The 16,712-nt window shown below is 42.3% G+C and overlaps 1 protein-coding gene and 1 pseudogene across 1 annotated transcript in view; one reads left to right on the plus strand and one right to left on the minus strand.

The window, feature by feature from the left end:
• GNA14 (G protein subunit alpha 14) overlaps positions 1 to 16,712 on the plus strand; it is a 217,438-nt gene that overhangs the window by 64,114 nt on the left and 136,612 nt on the right. The window lies entirely within an intron of this gene.
• Positions 4,503 to 4,939, minus strand: LOC117098438 (annotated as a pseudogene).

Below are 16,712 nucleotides of genomic sequence, written 5' to 3' on the forward strand. Positions count from 1 at the left end.
CCCGGCTAGATTTTTGTATTTTTTGGTAGAGACAGGGTTTCACCATGTTAGCCAGGATGGTCTCGATCTCCTGACCGCGTGATCCGCCTGTCTTGGCTTCCCAAAGTGCTGGGATTACAGGCTTGAGCCACCGCGCCCGGCCCCTTTACTTTCTTAATAAACTTGCTTTCGCTTTACTCTACGGACTCACCCTGAATTCTTTCTTGCATGAGATCTAAGAACCCTTTCTTGGGGTCTGGATCTGGACCACTTTCTTGTAACACCTCCCTGCCCCTTGCCGTCATCTGAGTTTGGGCTTGCTGGCTCTTCCTGCTACCGCTTCAGCAAAAATATTGGTTGGGGTCGTGGGAGTTGGCAGGGTAGGTCACAGGACTGGAGACAGGGTGGGTTGGGAGAGTGGAGGCTAGGGATTTTATCCTCCGGTGCAAGGAAAGGCAAGCTGGTAGTATGGAACAGTGGTCTCCAAACTTGGATTGTACACCCCATCAGTAAAATAATGTTTGCATATGTACTCTTCAAATTAGGGATTATTACTTTAAAATCATAGGCGTATACTATTTTCAGATGCAATATACTACCAAGGTCATCATTAAAGATGACTATAAGCCCACATTCCAAATAATCTTTATTATTTTGAACTGCTAGACCACCTTTGATTGGTGGAGGTGGATTCTTAATATTACCTTTTCCAGTTTCTTGGCACTGTTTAAGCAGGAAGCTGAATGGGAGTGAACAAGTGAGTCCACTGCTGTCTACTGCTCTGAGTTGCAGAAGTTTATTTTTGCTCTTGTCTCAGTATTCCTTTTCACACAATCTCTGTTGGGAGGTCATCTGACAGACCAAATGAGGTTAGTTAGCTGTGTTTGTTGAGATTTTATGTTTTTAGATAAATGTAACATGAAATTCAAATACTGTATTCCTGCACATCAGTGGAGCACCGTGTTTGTCCCTTGGGTGATGTCTTTTGGGTCCACCAGTGGAGGGGTAGAACCTTGCTACTCCAGGAGTGGTCCTCTGACCTGAGGCAATGGCTTTGGCTGGGGGCCTGTTAGAAATGCTGACTTGCAGACCACACCCCGGATGTACCGAGTCAGACTCTGTGTTTTTAACAAGATCCCCAGGTGGTATGCACAGAAAAGTTTTAGAAACATTAGTTTAGGGGCTAATCAAGGATTTTTTGGAGTGGGGGAGTCTGTTAGAGGACTGAAAGCTTGGAGATGAGATGATGGGGATCTCATCTCAAGCTTGTAGACATAGGAGTTAGGCTGTTTAGCATCTCTCTCACATACACTCTGAAGTAGGTTAGTAAAGAGTCAAACAGAAATCATCTGAAAAGAGTTTTAAAAAGTCCTAACCTCTTAATCAAGGAGAACATAAAACAAAACAAGGAAAATTCTAAACAAAGTTTTACTGGAACTTCATGAACTTGCAGAGAAGTCCTTTGTTTTGGAATCTGGAGTTAGAGGAATCCAGATTCCTTGAATTGGGGTTTTCTGTTGCCAGAGCTTTTCCACATTTCCCAGCTGCCTGCTATTTATCTGCCTTTTTAGCTGAAGCTCTGATGACCTCGGGTATAAATTTAATGCTTTCTTGTCTTCCTTGATTGTTTTCTTCTCTGCTCCCAGCCCCTTAAACCCGAACTCAGTCTTTAATGTCTGGCTTGCATTTCCTGATCAGATTCACAAAACAAAGACTGCATTGTCTCATCATTTGTTTGGGAGAATTAGCCCAATTAGAGATAGGGTGAATTTCTTGTGCATATCCCAAGACTTCTGAGCTTCACAGCAGTGAGTGCTGCTGGGAAGTCTCTGAGCACTCCCTTCTGTTATATTTGCAGTTTGACCAACGATTTCAGATGCTAGCACTGCATTCATCAGTGGGGATCTTGATTTAACATAGCTGGGTACAGATGTGAAAACCTAGCCTTGCCAGTCAGAGAGTGAGGTTTCCATCAGTCAGTCAATGGTTTTTGAGTGTCTTCTGGAGACTTCCCGGTTCCCTGAGCAGAGAAAGATGAGCAAGACCAGGCCCTTGACTACGGAGCTCGATGTCTTGTGGCAAATACAGATATACAGACCCATGTTAGGCAACCACAGATACATGTGTAACAACAGGAGGTGTTGCGCAGTGTATCTGTGATTACCTGCTATCAGTCTGTATATCAGACCGATGACAGGAGGTGTCAAGTCATATGACTATAACAAATGACTAAATATTGTGGCAGCTGGGATGAGGGAGTGAAGGGGGTTGTGTTTGAAAAGTTCAGAAATATTTATCTGGTGGACTGGAGAGAAGTGAAAACACTTATGCAAAATGGGCATGCAGATTGTCATTGAGTGATGGCAAACTATCAGTTCAAGGTAATGGACAAGATCTCAGGGGAGGCAGATGGACAGCAGTTAAGGAGATTGGACTCTATCCTGGTGGTCAGTGTCTCTCAAACAGTGTTTACATGCCTGGTGGAAAGCAGTAGGGGATGGGGAGAGGTTGGTAAAGTTGTGGAGGACAGGAATGAAGGTGGAAGGCTAGTGAGTTAGACCACAGAAAGGAAAGCACACCACTGAAGTTGTAAACTGTAACTGAGTAGCAGCATAAACCTAAAATATTCTGCAGTTTCTTTGGGGTTTTCTTGTGCCAAGTGGGATCAATCCAGGATTGGAAGCTTTCATGCCTTGGGTGGACAAACACTGGGAGGTGAAAGTAAAGTGTTGCTGAAAGGGCATTACCATGATAGGGCACATGATCCAGGCTGTGGAGGACAGAAAATGAAGATGGAGAAAAAATAATTTGTGAAACAACGGAGGTTTCAAAGAGCCCAAGGTATTTACGAGCTTCAGGGAGCTGGATTGATCTGACGCTGTGATTGAAGAGAAGGATGTTACAATTTAAGAGTTCAGAAGAGGAAGGTTCCTGTTGATGTCAAGGTTCTGAGGTTCCAGATTTTTCATGCACCTCTTCCTCTATGAATCAAGCTTGGCCCGTCCTCCCTGTGTTTATTTAAGGTGGCAGAGGAGAGCCACCAACAGATGAAGTTGGATGATGAGAGATGATAAGAAGCATCCACAGGAATGTGGAGTGGATGATTGTTTCTTCTGTGCATTCAGCTACCCTGGGTCCTAAGGATTCTGTGACTTGGTTAAACTTGAGATACAACTTCAGTGACCTGCCTTGTTTGTCAAGCATTTACTTCCTAAAAGGATCCAGTTGGGGTAATTTTGCCAATGTCTGAACCAGAGTCTTTTGCACCAAAATTCCCTTGAAAGTTGACCTCCCTTGTGTCCAGCCACTGTGTAGTTGTCTTGGACTTGGATCTGAATTCAGGGCAATCATTTGTGGCAGAAAACATGTCATAGCAGTTTTGATGTGCCAGATACATTGACTCATGTTATCTTTACAACAACCACATGAAGCAGGTACTATGATTATCTTCATTTTACATATGAGGAAACCAAGGCACAGAGAAGTTAGATGACTTGCCCACAGCTAGGAAATGGTAGAGCCAAGAGGTCTGGCTATGGAGTCTATGCTGTCAACCTCTCTGTTAGCTCCTTCTGAAAAGAACTGATTCCAAACATGATTCTTTTTTTTTTTTTTTTGAGACGGAGTCTCGCTCTGTCGCCCAGGCTGGAGTGCAGTGGCCGGATCTCAGCTCACTGCAAGCTCTGCCATCCGGGTTTACGCCATTCTCCTGCCTCAGCCTCCCGAGTAGCTGGGACTACAGGCGCCCACCACCTCGCCCGGCTAGTTTTTTGTAGTTTTTTAGTAGAAACGGGGTTTCATCGTGTTAGCCAGGATGGTCTCGAACTCCTGACCTCGTGATCCGCCCGTCTCGGCCTCCCAAAGTGCTGGGATTACAGGCTTGAGCCACCGCGCCCGGCCCCAAACATGATTCTTAAAAGATGGCAGCAAGCTTCATGGTTTCCTCTTGCAGCCTGTCTCAGCCTAGCACATAACTAAGGTTTCATGTGGTCTCTATAAATGGGACTCCTTCCACTCCCACATCTCCCCCGCCCTGCCCATAAACACACCCTGCATAAAGTCTAGGAGAACTGCAGATAGATCTAGTTATCTTTAGGGTGACCAAGTCATTTATATTTCAAACTGAGATAGTCTGAGTAAAAGTGGGCACTGTGTGTGTGTGTGTGTGTGTGTGTGTGTGTGTGTGTGGCTTTACTGTATCTTTAAGCATTGAAACTTCTGAAGAAATCAATGTCTGGGCAGTGAGGCAGCTACTTTCTCCTTCACTTCTTTGGGTTACTAGAGCAACTCGTCGGTAGATTCTTTTAAAAGACAACCTTTGGTATTACTTGCATGCATGTGTATTACTGAGGAATGCACTGGTACAATACAAATTTCTCTCATCAGGTACAACTAATCTAGCGTCCAAACATCATGCACAATGCCTTGGTGGCAGCAGCACACTGTGCGCACTCCCATTGTGGCCCTGCTCATTTGTGTATGATATTTGGAGCATGTGGAGGAGTGAGAACAGTATTGGGAAGAGGAGTGAGGAGGAAACAGTGTGAGTGCCTGGGTGACAGGAGGTCAGCCAAAGTTGAGCAGGGCAAGCCTGAACATGTCATTGGTGCAAACCCAAGCTTCACTGATACTCTTTAATAGGAACATGAGTGACATCTGGTGGAACCTGGTGATGGGGTCTTCATCTACCTTAAGCTCACCCACAACCATGCTGCTGATGCAGCTATCTGATGTGGGCTAATGGTCCTGTTCCTGTGATGCTGTACTGGACTTTCTGGAACAGAAGGCTAGACAACTTCTCCACAATGGCAGTTTTCCCCTGGAATTGCTGTCCTTCCCACATAAGGCATGATGCATCAATGTAAATTGTACCTACTTGGGTTCTATCTTGATCAAATAACTGGTAGTGATGTTGAATGAAGCTGGATTCAGTCTGCTCCCATATCAGCTTATCTCCCATTCTGGAGCATCACCTGGCCTTGCAGAGACCCAGGGGGCTGGCACTATGGCGGCAGTGACAGCGGCAACCCAGTGTGGTCTATGACCCAAGTGGGCACTATTGAGATCTATGCTTGCATAACAGGCACAAACTAGGACTGTTCCAGGCAAACTAGGACATATGGTCACCCTAGTTATGTGCTATATATTAAATGAGAATGGAAGAAAGCTACAAGTGGGCCTGGAATATTTCCAGCCCACCTAAAAATTGCCAGAAGAAGGCAAAAATTCCCAAAGCCCTGGTTCGTAATAGGTTCTCGATAGATTTTGAATGAATAAATGACTAGATTCAAATGTGCCCCCAAGAGGAATGTGGAGAAGAATAGAAATGAATCACCTAGCAAGGGGTTTGGTGGCAAGGAAGGGGCGTCACTGGAAAGTGTAGGAACATCACTGTTACAATAGCAGTAATTTCTGTCCAAGCACTTCACAATGGAACAAGTTAGGACTTGCCATTGACTTAAATGAGTCAGCAAACCTAAAGGAAACATAAAATTGAGCCTATTTTTGCATCTTGGTGAGACTGTCATTGAAATGTCTATCTGGGGGAAAATGTAGCATCTAGTTGTAGAAAGTAACCTTAAATGGCTGAAGGAAGAACAATGGGTCTTTGAAAAGCCCAAGACCAGGGACTTGCAGACATCAAGATTTCCTTTGAATTTGCAAAGTTAACATCACTTCATAAAACTGGAGAAACTAGATTTTGGGGAAATTAAAAGAATGTGCCTCAAGGTCATTGATCATGAAACCAGAACCAATATCAGTTCGGACAAGCAGCTGGTCTTTGGTTCCAAATCTTTGTCTACTGTTGGGGAAGGGCAGGACTGGAGGCAACCCCTTCCCTATACACACCCGCCCTGCAGAGAGGTCTATTCCCAGTAGCCTGTGGGTATGGGAGAATAGTTGAGGTGTTTGTTGGCAATGTCTTCTCATCTGAAGACAGTTGTCAACTCCACCTGCTCTGCTCCTTCGCATTCAGTTGTGCCCGGCCTTAGTGTGAAGACCTCTTATTTGTTCTCAGTGCCTGAGGGCCAGTCACATACTCCAGTATTCCAACTTTATAGGCGTGACATAGGGTGGGACTGATGCCCTAGATCTCAGAGATCCTGGGTAGAGACATCCTCATCCCATATCGGGAAGCTCACTGTCAGCCTCCCAGGGCTGAATGGCCTGGAGAATAGGGCACAGGCAGTGGCCCAGCAGTTGCCTAGGCATCATAGCCAGTGTCACCCTATAGTCCTAGATAAGGGCCACAGCATTGTTTAGGTCCACATGTCTGTGTTTTGGATGCCTATCAAGTGGAAGGCCTTATTATTAATGAAGACTCTGGATCTCAGTATTCTAGGTGCACTTACAGTGTCTGCCCTTCTTACCCAGCTGGTTCATTCCCTTTTCTGGTAATGAATCCTCTTTGTATTTGAAGCCTACCTCTTCATAGGGACAAAATTTGTGCAGAAATGAGGTTTCAACCAAACTACAATATGGGAAACATGAGGATAAGGTTTTAAGTTGGATAAATGTTGCAAGGACAGTCTGTAAACTGAGGCTATGAAAAGATTTGCATGAAAATATTGTTTATCTTCATTCAATTTTTTAAATTTTATGAGTTTTAAGACTTGGTGCTCATCTATATCTCAAGGTTGTAGCAACCTGTGACTAAACACGTCCTTTTCTAGTTCCAGATTGATATTTTTCACTATTGTATCTATTCCAATAGTTGACTCATATTGGAAGCACAATATCAAGCAAGTTCTAAACATGTTTTTCAAGCAATATAAAACTGTCATTGGCCCTAGATGTAATAAGAGTTTTCTAGAGTTATGTGAGAGACTGAAATCACAGGGCCACTGATGCAGGGTAGGCCCAATGATCCTCAGATAAAAGGCAAGCAAGACTTAATCTTTTTGTTTGTTTTTGTTTTGTTTGAGATGGAGTCTCACTCTGTCACCAGGCTGGAGTGCAGTGGCATGATCTCAGCTCACTGCAACCTCCGCCTCCCCGGTTCAAGCGATTCTACTGCCACTGCTTTCTGAGTGGCTGGGACTACAGGCGTGCGCCACCACACCCAGCTAATTTTGGTATTTTTTTTAGTAGAGATGGGATTTCACCATGTTGGCTAGGATGGTCTCGATCTCTTGACCTCGTGATCTGCCCACCTCAGCCTCCCAAGGTGCTAGGATTACAGGCATGCGCCACCGCTCCTGGCCAAGATTTGTTGCCGTGATCATTCAAGGTTTCACTCGACAACCCTTGACCTATTGTCTATGGTTTCTGATGATGAGTATCTTCATACTGCAGTAGTACTAACTCTTAAATGGTGAGAGAAGAGTATTTGATTTCTTTGTTCACTTCCATAAAAAAAAGCATGACTACTGTGAGAACAAGTTTTGAGGTCATTTGATGGGAAGAGCAATTCCAAAGTACCTCCTGCGACTCCTTCTGTCATCCTGCTTCTCCATTCTACAGAGCCCTCATTGAAAGTGGTCAGTAAACAGGAAGGTTCTCAGAGTGTTTAATCTGCAGATGGGGAATATCAGAAGTTTAAGGAGGCTAAGCTAAAAGATTCTCCATGTGTTGATGGTAAACTGGCTCTTGAAAGCCTCTTTGGTGAATAGAAGTCATGTCTCACTGATGACAGTCCTAGAGGGAGGGCTGCCCCACCCTTGTAGGATGATCAGATGTGTTTGTTTTTGAAAGCATCTTGACCTGAATCCACTAAGACTTGAGTTTATGAGACCCACTTGTTAAATATTGATATAGATGGAGGATAAAGCAAGGTCTGAGAACTGAACTCTATTTTATTGTTATACTAACCAAATTGGTAAAACTCTGAACTTTCATTTAGGGGAACATAGGATTTATCTGGAATTCTTTCTTTGGAATGTACACTATTTAAGAAAATATAGGGCAGTAACTTACTCTCCTTTCCCCCAAAGCAGTAAATCCAGGTGTCCAAGCTCATTTAGCTTGGTTATAAGTAAAATGAGTTCTTGAGTAATTTTAATTTAAGAGGAGAGACTTTTTTCCCCACTAACTCTTCAAACAGCCTATGGATCTGCATATTAGCAAGCACCTCTGGTGTCTAGCCTAAAGCTCTTAATTTTTAATTGCTTGCAGAAAACAGGAGTATAACTGTTTCAAAGGGTGTTTCCGTGTGTTTTACTAGATTTCCGTGCATGCAGATACTACTACCTCATGGAAAATGCTAGAGGTTAGCAAGGAAGAGGCATAAATTTCTGAGCTATTTGCTGATAAGGTGGGGTTCAAATATTTGACATTTTCAGGTTAGCATATGAGGCTCATATTTTCATAATGTCTTATGTCATTTACCCTGGAAAATATTTGCTCTGTTTCTGAGAACAGTCATAAATTGGGAAAGGTGTATAGCATTCTTTTTTTTTTTTTTTTTAACCTTTTAACCCTTTGTTACCAAGGTATTGCTGGGTGAATCATGGAACATAGAGCATCTCTGTAAAATTTGAGGAAATGAGCATAGATTTTCAGACCTAAAATAATAAATTACTGACTGAGCAACTTAATTGTGATAATGATGTAAAGAACATGGAGGGAAAGGTGGGAAACATTAACCTCCTGGCCATATCTAATGATTAGAGTTCCCTGACACTATGTTAACCCATTTTTTATGAAGCTACACAAATGCATCAACTGAAACGCTTCAGTGGAGTATTGTTACATAGCATAAAATGAAGATGTTACTCTTGAAATAGGCTTTTCCTCAAAAAAGCCACTCTATATTCTTAGAAAAATAAAACAATAAACATTATGCTTTCGAGTTTTAGATGGGATGTAAAAATTTAGATATTTTTAAAAATTAAAAATATTCAGTATTCAGTACACTATCATCAGCTAAAAATAAAAATATGTGGATTTGCCAAGAGCACAAGCCATAACTATCTTTATTTTTGCCCTATCTGATCACTAGACAAACAGCAAATTACCCTCTCTTTCAACATCTTTCTCTTCTCCTTGCCCCTCCCTCACCATATCCCTCAATCTCTCTCCCTTAACAAGCCATGATATTGAACTGAAAATCCATAGGAATGTCATTCTGTGATTAGCAGTAGATTTACGCCTGTCAATTTAAAAAATGCAACCGTAGAAGATTTTATATTTTAATATTTTAAACAATAAGTGCTCACCATCGTTACTAATAACAAAATTCATTGCAACAACATTTCAGCACCATGGATAGCACCAACGGTGCAGATTCTACCCTCTTCTCCCAAAACCCCATTTTGGTCATGCCACCTCTGGTCTGGTGAGGGTATTTAAGGATGGCTGTGCTGACACAAAATGGCAGTTCTTATAGTTAGCTTCTTGTTAAAACCACATGAAGAACTTTAAATATCCCCAAGTCCAGCCCCCCACAACTCAATCAATTAAATCAGAATATCTGAGGTGGGTCTTAAGCACTCATACTTTTTATTTTTTATTTTTTATTTTTTTTGAAGTATTTCTTTGCTTTATTTCCTTTTTTTTCTAATTTTTCTTTATTTTTTTTTTATTATACTTTAAGTTCTAGGGTACATGTGCATAACGTGCAGGTTTGTTACATATGTATACTTGTGCCATGTTGGTGTGCTGCACCCATCAACTCGTCAGCACCCATCAATTCATCATTTATATCAGGTATAACTCCCAATGCAGTCCCTCCCCCCTCCCCTCTCCCCATGATAGGCCCCGGTGTGTGATGTTCCCCTTCCCGAGTCCAAGTGATCTCATTGTTCAGTTCCCACCTATGAGTGAGAACATGCGGTGTTTGGTTTTCTCTTCTTGTGATAGTTTGCTAAGAATGATGGCTTCCAGCTGCATTCATGTCCCTACAAAGGTCGCAAACTTATCCTTTTTTATGGCTGCATAGTATTCCATGGTGTATATGTGCCACATTTTCTTAATCCAGTCTGTCACAGATGGACATTTGGGTTGATTCCAAGTCTTTGCTATTGTGAATAGTGCCGCAATAAACATACGTGTGCATGTGTCTTTATAGCAGCATGATTTATAATCCTTTGGGTATATACCCAGTAGTGGGATGGCTGGGTCATATGGTACATCTAGTTCTAGATCCTTGAGGAATCGCCATACTGTTTTCCATAATGGTTGAACTAGTTTACAATCCCACCAACAGTGTAAAAGTGTTCCTATTTCTCCACATCCTCTCCAACACCTGTAGTTTCCTGACTTTTTAATGATTGCCATTCTAACTGGTGTGAGATGGTATCTCATTGTGGTTTTGATTTGCATTTCTCTGATGGGGAGTGATGAAGAGCATTTTTTCATGTGTCTGTTGGCTGTATGAATGTCTTCTTTTGGCACTCATACTTTTTAAAGTTTTTAGACTTAAAACCAATAGAAAGTGGTAATTTCTAGGAGGTGAGATAGATTTACATCTGAAATAGAACCTCTCAACCTTAACTGCTTTTAAGAATTACCCAGATTAAAAAATAATAATAATAATTGTTTGGGCTTGTCTTTAGGCATTATAACTCAATTGGCCTGAAATAGGAGACCGATATCAATAGTTTAAAAAAAAATCTTCAAGCAATTTTTAATTTACAAGAGTTAATAAACATTTACTGTCAAGCAAGACCTGAAAGTAAATTTTTTTCATGTGAAAAGTTTAGGCAAATTTGATCTCTCAGTAAGAGCCTTTCATTCTAGAAGGAAGTAATGTGTAATGTCTAGTTTTCTTTTTCTTTCTTTTTTTTTTTTTTTTTTTGAGATGGAGTTTCACTCTTATTGCCCAGGCTGGAGTGCTATGGCACAATCTCAGCTCACTGCAACATCCGCCTTGCAGGTTTAAGCTATTCTCCTGCCTCAGCCTCCAAGTAGCTGGGATTACAGGTATGCACCACCATGCCTGGCTAATGTCCAGTTTTCATGACATTGGAGTTGAAGTTGAGAAACTTGTATTCTAGCCAGATATGAAGTCAAATGGGGCCATACCAGCTACCTGCCACTCCTTGTCTGGGCCAGAGCCCCAACTCTGGACACTGAGTAAGGGTATGAAGCGTGAGACCATTATCTTGTGTCTCCAGCTATGCTTAGTGATTTCAAACTATCCTCCTCTAGAAAAGTTTTCTTGGCAACCTTATTTACTTCCCTCCTATAGGGTGGATATCTGGCTGATGTACTCTTCTATAGAAAGTTGGGTGTGAAGCAGCTAACAGTTAGTACTTGCCAAGTTTTCCCACCTCCCTTGCACTTATTTTAGAGTCATGTGATTCCGAGGAGAGAGTCTTATCTGGGACAAGGCACATAAGACTCCCCTGTTTTTCTTCTTTTATTGTAGCAATGTTGGAGACCACATGTCACAGATAGCATAGCTGCAGCATGGAGGAAGGTTGCCTGACTGCAAATAAACAAGAAAAATATTTATGTAGATTCCAGAGCTTGCCTGATGTGATGGCTACTGTTAATTATACCTAATGAGACTCTCAAAGATGAACAAATATTCCTGGCAGTGTCAATTGATGAGAATCCTTGTTTCTACCCATTTTAAGTAGAAAAAAAGAAATGTATTTACATTAATCCTCATATCCCTACACATTTAAAATGCAAGGAGAAGTAGTATATGTAATATATGAATTTCCAGTTGTAGAAATGTTTTTTTCTTCCATTGGTCATCATTAGCTGTAAACTACTGCCTGTATTTAATCACATCACCTCTCCAGACCCATGGCAGTCTGGGAAGGCAGGAAACACAAACCTTCATTGCATTTGAAATTACCAGTCAAACAACTTTCTAATTTGGAAGTAAACCACTGAAAGTAATGATCTCTCTAGACTTTACTTTGCCTTTTTCTTCAAACTTTAAATACCGTCGAGGTGCAACTTGATTGTCCTGTTGCTGAGACTGGTTTCAGTGTCATGCTCTTGCTTATATTCAGTGGCAGCTTGCCTGACTGTGTTTCCTGTAGGTTCGTTCTCTCTCTCTCCTCTCTCGTCTCTCCTCTCTCCTCTCTCTCTCCTCTCTCTCTCTCTCTTTTTGAGACAGATTCTCACTCTGTCATACAGGCTGGAGTGCAGTGACACGATCTCAGCTCACTGCAAGCTCTGCCTCCCAGGTTCATGCCATCCTCCTGCCTTACCCTCCCGAGTAGCTGGGACTACAGGCACACACCGCCACACTCAACTAATTTTTTGTATTTTTAGTAGAGATGGAGTTTCACCGTGTTCACCAGGATGGTCTCAATCTCTTGACCTTGTGATCCACCTGCCTCGGCCTCCCAAAGTCCTGGGATTACAGGTATGAGCCACCACGCCCGGCCGGTCCTCTCTCTTTTTTGCTTAATTTTAATTTTAGAGACGGGCTTTTGCTATGTTGCCCAGGCTGGTCTTGAACTCGTGGCACAAGTGATCCTTTCTTCTCAACCTCCCAAAGTACTGGAATTACAGGTACATGGCATGATACCGATATCTTTTTATAAACATAAATTTTGTTGTGGATATTTGAGGTTTATAACGTGAGGTTATGGGATGTATAGAGATACATAGATACTTGTAGATACATATGAATAGTACAGTGGTTACTCTTTTTCTAAGCTCCTTATATGCTGCCTTCTCTCCTGACCCTCTTCTTCTCTAAGGTGGAGTTAGTCACATGCCAACACCAAAGTTTCCCCCAACCTCTGCTCTATTAACCACAGAGAAGCAGACAGAAGTTATAAAAACAAAGGGTAGTGCTTAAGTGGTACAAAAGTCTAATTGCATTTGGCCACTGTCTTTGAACTTTGTGATGATTCTTGACCCATGTCTAGCATCCTAGCCCATGATTAGAGATTTTGGTGCAAGATTTCCCCTCAGTGTATTGCTCATCCCTTGCCTTCCCTCCTTCCACTATCACACTGTCATGGAGCCTGCAGATGCCCTGGAGAAATTGAGCCAGCTTATCCCTTGAGCACAGATCAGTTGTATCCCAGTGGAAGCTGAAACCTAGATGATTTTTTTTTTTTTTTGAAACGGAATCTCATTCTGTTGCCCAGGCTGGAGTGCGGTGGTGCAATCTCGGCTCACTGCAACCTCCGCCTCCCAGGTTCAAGTGATTATCCTGCCTCAGCTTCCTGAGTAGCTGGGATTACAGATGCCTGCCACTGCGTCTGGCTAATTTTTGTATTTTTAGTAGAGACAGGGTTTCACTATGTTGTCCAGGCTGGTCTCAAACTCCTGACCTCAGGTGATCCGCCTGCCTCAGCCTCCCAAAGTGTTAGGATTACAGGCATGAGCCACCGCACCCTGCCTGAAACCTAGGTCTTTACTTTTAATGCTCCCCTCTCCTGCAACCCAACATCTATGATGCAGAAAAATTAAAAGATTATTCTCTGAAAGCATTCAAAGATTGATAAAAATAACTTTCAAGCAGAGTATTAAAGTGACCTATAATCTCATTTTAGCTGAGATAATATCACTAAGTATTTATTTAGCATTGACAGTGTATTGTTGGCTTATTATTCATAGTTTATTTCTGCAAATCCTAATCAGCTAGTTCTATAGACCTATGCTATCTACCTGTAATATTATCTCCATGAAGCCACAATGGAACATTTAGTAAATTATTGCTGTAACTCATTAAACTATAACCCCAAAGCATTCAGAGCATCCTAATTGGATCTGGCCTGACCTCATTTAAAAATGTGCAGAGTCCCCAGGAGGCATGCAGACACCAAGTTTTTGCAAGATTTTCAAGGCATGGGATGATGTTTAGGCTAATTATTGCTTAATATATTTAATTGCTTTGATAGACTTGATTACTTTGGCTAATTCAAACTAATTTATTTTATTTGTTGCTAGTTAATTTTAGTTTCTAATTGCAGATTGTGATTCTGACATAAATATTTTTAAAAACTGGATCACAGGTCACACATCAGTTTATTACACATTGAAACAAAGCTTCTCTTCTAAAATATCTTTTGGGACCAATTTGGAATTTGTGTCTTTTTATGTATTCTATAAAACTATGGTGGATATATGATATTTCCTTTCATCTTATGAAAGAAAGGAGGAAAAAGAAATGTCTGAAGGTAGGACTGACCCAAGAAAGAGGAAGAATGGAAGATTTGTCTGGATAACTTATCTGCATCATTATCCGTAGTAGTCAAAGAGTAGAAACAACCCAAATGTCTATTATCTGATGAAAAAATAAACAAAATGTGGAATAGCCATAATAGAATATTATTTAGCAATAAAAAAAAATGAAGTACTGATGCATGCTACCAGATAAATAAACCTAAAAAATTATGTGAATAAAGGAAGCCAATTATACACACACACACAAAAACACATATATTGCATGATTCCACATATGAAACGCCCAGAATAGGCAAATCTAAAGAGACAAAGTAAATTAGTGTTGCCTGGGCTGCAGTGGTGGGGGCAAGGAGTCGCTGCTAATGGGTTCAAAGTTTCTTTTGGGGTTTCTTTCTTTAAAACATGGTAAGATGTTCTAAAATGAGATTATGGTGATGATTGCACAACTCAGTAAATATACTAAAAACCATTGAATTGTACACATTAAATGGGTAAATTTATAGTATGTTGATTGTATTTCAATAAAGCTGTTAAAATTGGGGGAAATGCTGTTAGAATTAAGTAAATATATATATTTATTTGTTTACTTTAAAGATAAGCAACTTCCTCCAAGCAAACAATAATGACAAAATCAATCCAAATACAATTCTTGGTCCTAAAATGTATGGACATTTTCCTCTCTGTGATTTTTGCGTGGTGGCTCATGCCTGTACTCCCAGCACTTTGGGAGGCCAAGGCAAGCAGATCACGAGGTCAGGAGTTCGAGACCAGCCTGACCAATATGGTGAAACCCCATCTCTACTAAAAATACAAAAATTGGCCGGGCGTGGTGGCACGCGCCTGTAATCCCCGCTACTTGGGAGGCTGAGGCAGGAGAATTGCTTGAAACTGGAAGGCAGACGTTGCAGTGAGCCGAGAACACGCCACGGCATTCCTGCCTGGGTGAAAGAGAGAAACTCCGTCTTAAAAAAAGAAAAGAAAAAAGAAAAACATGTATCCCCCCCTACCTTCCTCCAAGAGGAGATGGCACTCTTTTTCGCTTTAGGGGGCCAGACACAGCCCTTGAAGTACTGAACCCAGGGGAGAAACCAAAGCCCCCAGATAGCCTGGGTCCTTCATTCCTTCCACCTTAATTCCTCCCTGGAGCAGCCCCTGTCGGCAGAACTCACTATACCGAGTGGTCTCCTGTGCAGTTGTCTCCTGCTGACCATTCTGTAAGCTCCTGGGAAGCAGGAGCTGTGTCCTTGTTGTTCACAGCCATTTCACAGTTCCCAACACATAGTAGGTGCTCAGGAAACTTGTTGGGCAGGACAGTTCTGGTCCCTCCAGCACTGGAGAGGAGTAGCTGCAGCACATCTAGCAGTAGGTATTTTCCTTCTTGAGTGCCCAAGTTTGGCCAAATGTCAATGATCTCTGCCTATGCTGCTGTGCTAATGGGACTGCATCCCCCTGGCCCACTTGCTAGTTACCACGTCACAACCAGGATCAAGGGAAGAGCATGCTTGAAACATATATTAATAGCAATAGTAAGTTCAACCCACCTTCTGTGGGGAGGGAACCTTTTTTTCCCCAACCCCATGAAAAAAAAAAAGGCAAAAGAGATTCATGGGGCTGGAGATTCAGTTTAAAATGCATCTGGGGTGGTGGAGCCTTTTAACAGAGTAAGAGAAGGCACATATGGGACTTGGGATTCTCGTCAAAGCTGGGATAAATAGAAGGCTCTTTCTGCCTGGGCATTGAAAAACGTGTCTTATTTGGAGATCCACCTGAAAGTATTGAGTAGCAGAGACTCCTGCTGATCTCAGAAGTGGCATCACAGTCTCTTTCCAAATTGCAATCCCCCTAGGGGTTTCTGAAGTGCACCTTTGCTGTTTCAATTATATCTTTGCTCCCTCCACAAGACCAGCTAAAGGGGATTTGCTGAAGGCAGCCCCATCTCCTCTGCAGCCTGCTCCTCAGCTCTGTGGCCCATGAGCAGGACAAACCCAGGGAGCTCCCTGCCTGTAAATGCTGAGCGACTTCGCCATCCCTGCCCCACCTCTTGCACCTAGGAAAGCCCAGTCAGCCTTTCCTCCTCAGGTTAACTGTTGTGAAGGGCTCTGCCCTCCCCACCAGCAGATTCCATGCCACAGATTTGCCAGGTCCGAATTTGCATTTCTGAATCAAAATTTGGATTTAACTTGTATATATTTTTACCTGGGTAACTTTTTTAATAGTTAACAACTTAACTTCCTTCCTTCCTTCCTTTCCTTCCTTTCCCTCCCTCCCTTCCTTCCTTCCTTCCTTCCTCCCTCTTTCTTTCTCTCTCTCTTTCTCTCTTTCTCTCTTTCTCTCTCTCTCTCTCTCTCTCTCTCTCTCTCTCTCTTCTCTTTCTCTTTCTTTCTATGGGGTCTCACTCTGTCACCCAGGCTGGAGTGCAGTGGCATGATCCCTGCTCACTGCAACCTCTGCCTCCTGGGTTCAAGTGATTCTCGTGCCTCAGCCTCCCGAGTAGCTGGGATTACAGGCGTGTGCCACCACCCCTGGCTAATTTTGTATTTTTAGTAGAGTGAGATTCTACATTCCCACTGGAAATATCTGAGCCCCCACATTTTTAGTTTCACCATGTTGGCCAGGCTGGTCTTTGAATTCCTGACCTCAAGTGATCCACCCACCTCGGCCTGCCAAAGTGCTGGGATTACAGGTAT

Source organism: Trachypithecus francoisi, unplaced genomic scaffold (assembly GCF_009764315.1).
Source record: "Trachypithecus francoisi isolate TF-2019V2 unplaced genomic scaffold, Tfra_2.0 Lachesis_group16, whole genome shotgun sequence".
Classification (NCBI taxonomy): Eukaryota; Metazoa; Chordata; class Mammalia; order Primates; family Cercopithecidae; genus Trachypithecus; species Trachypithecus francoisi.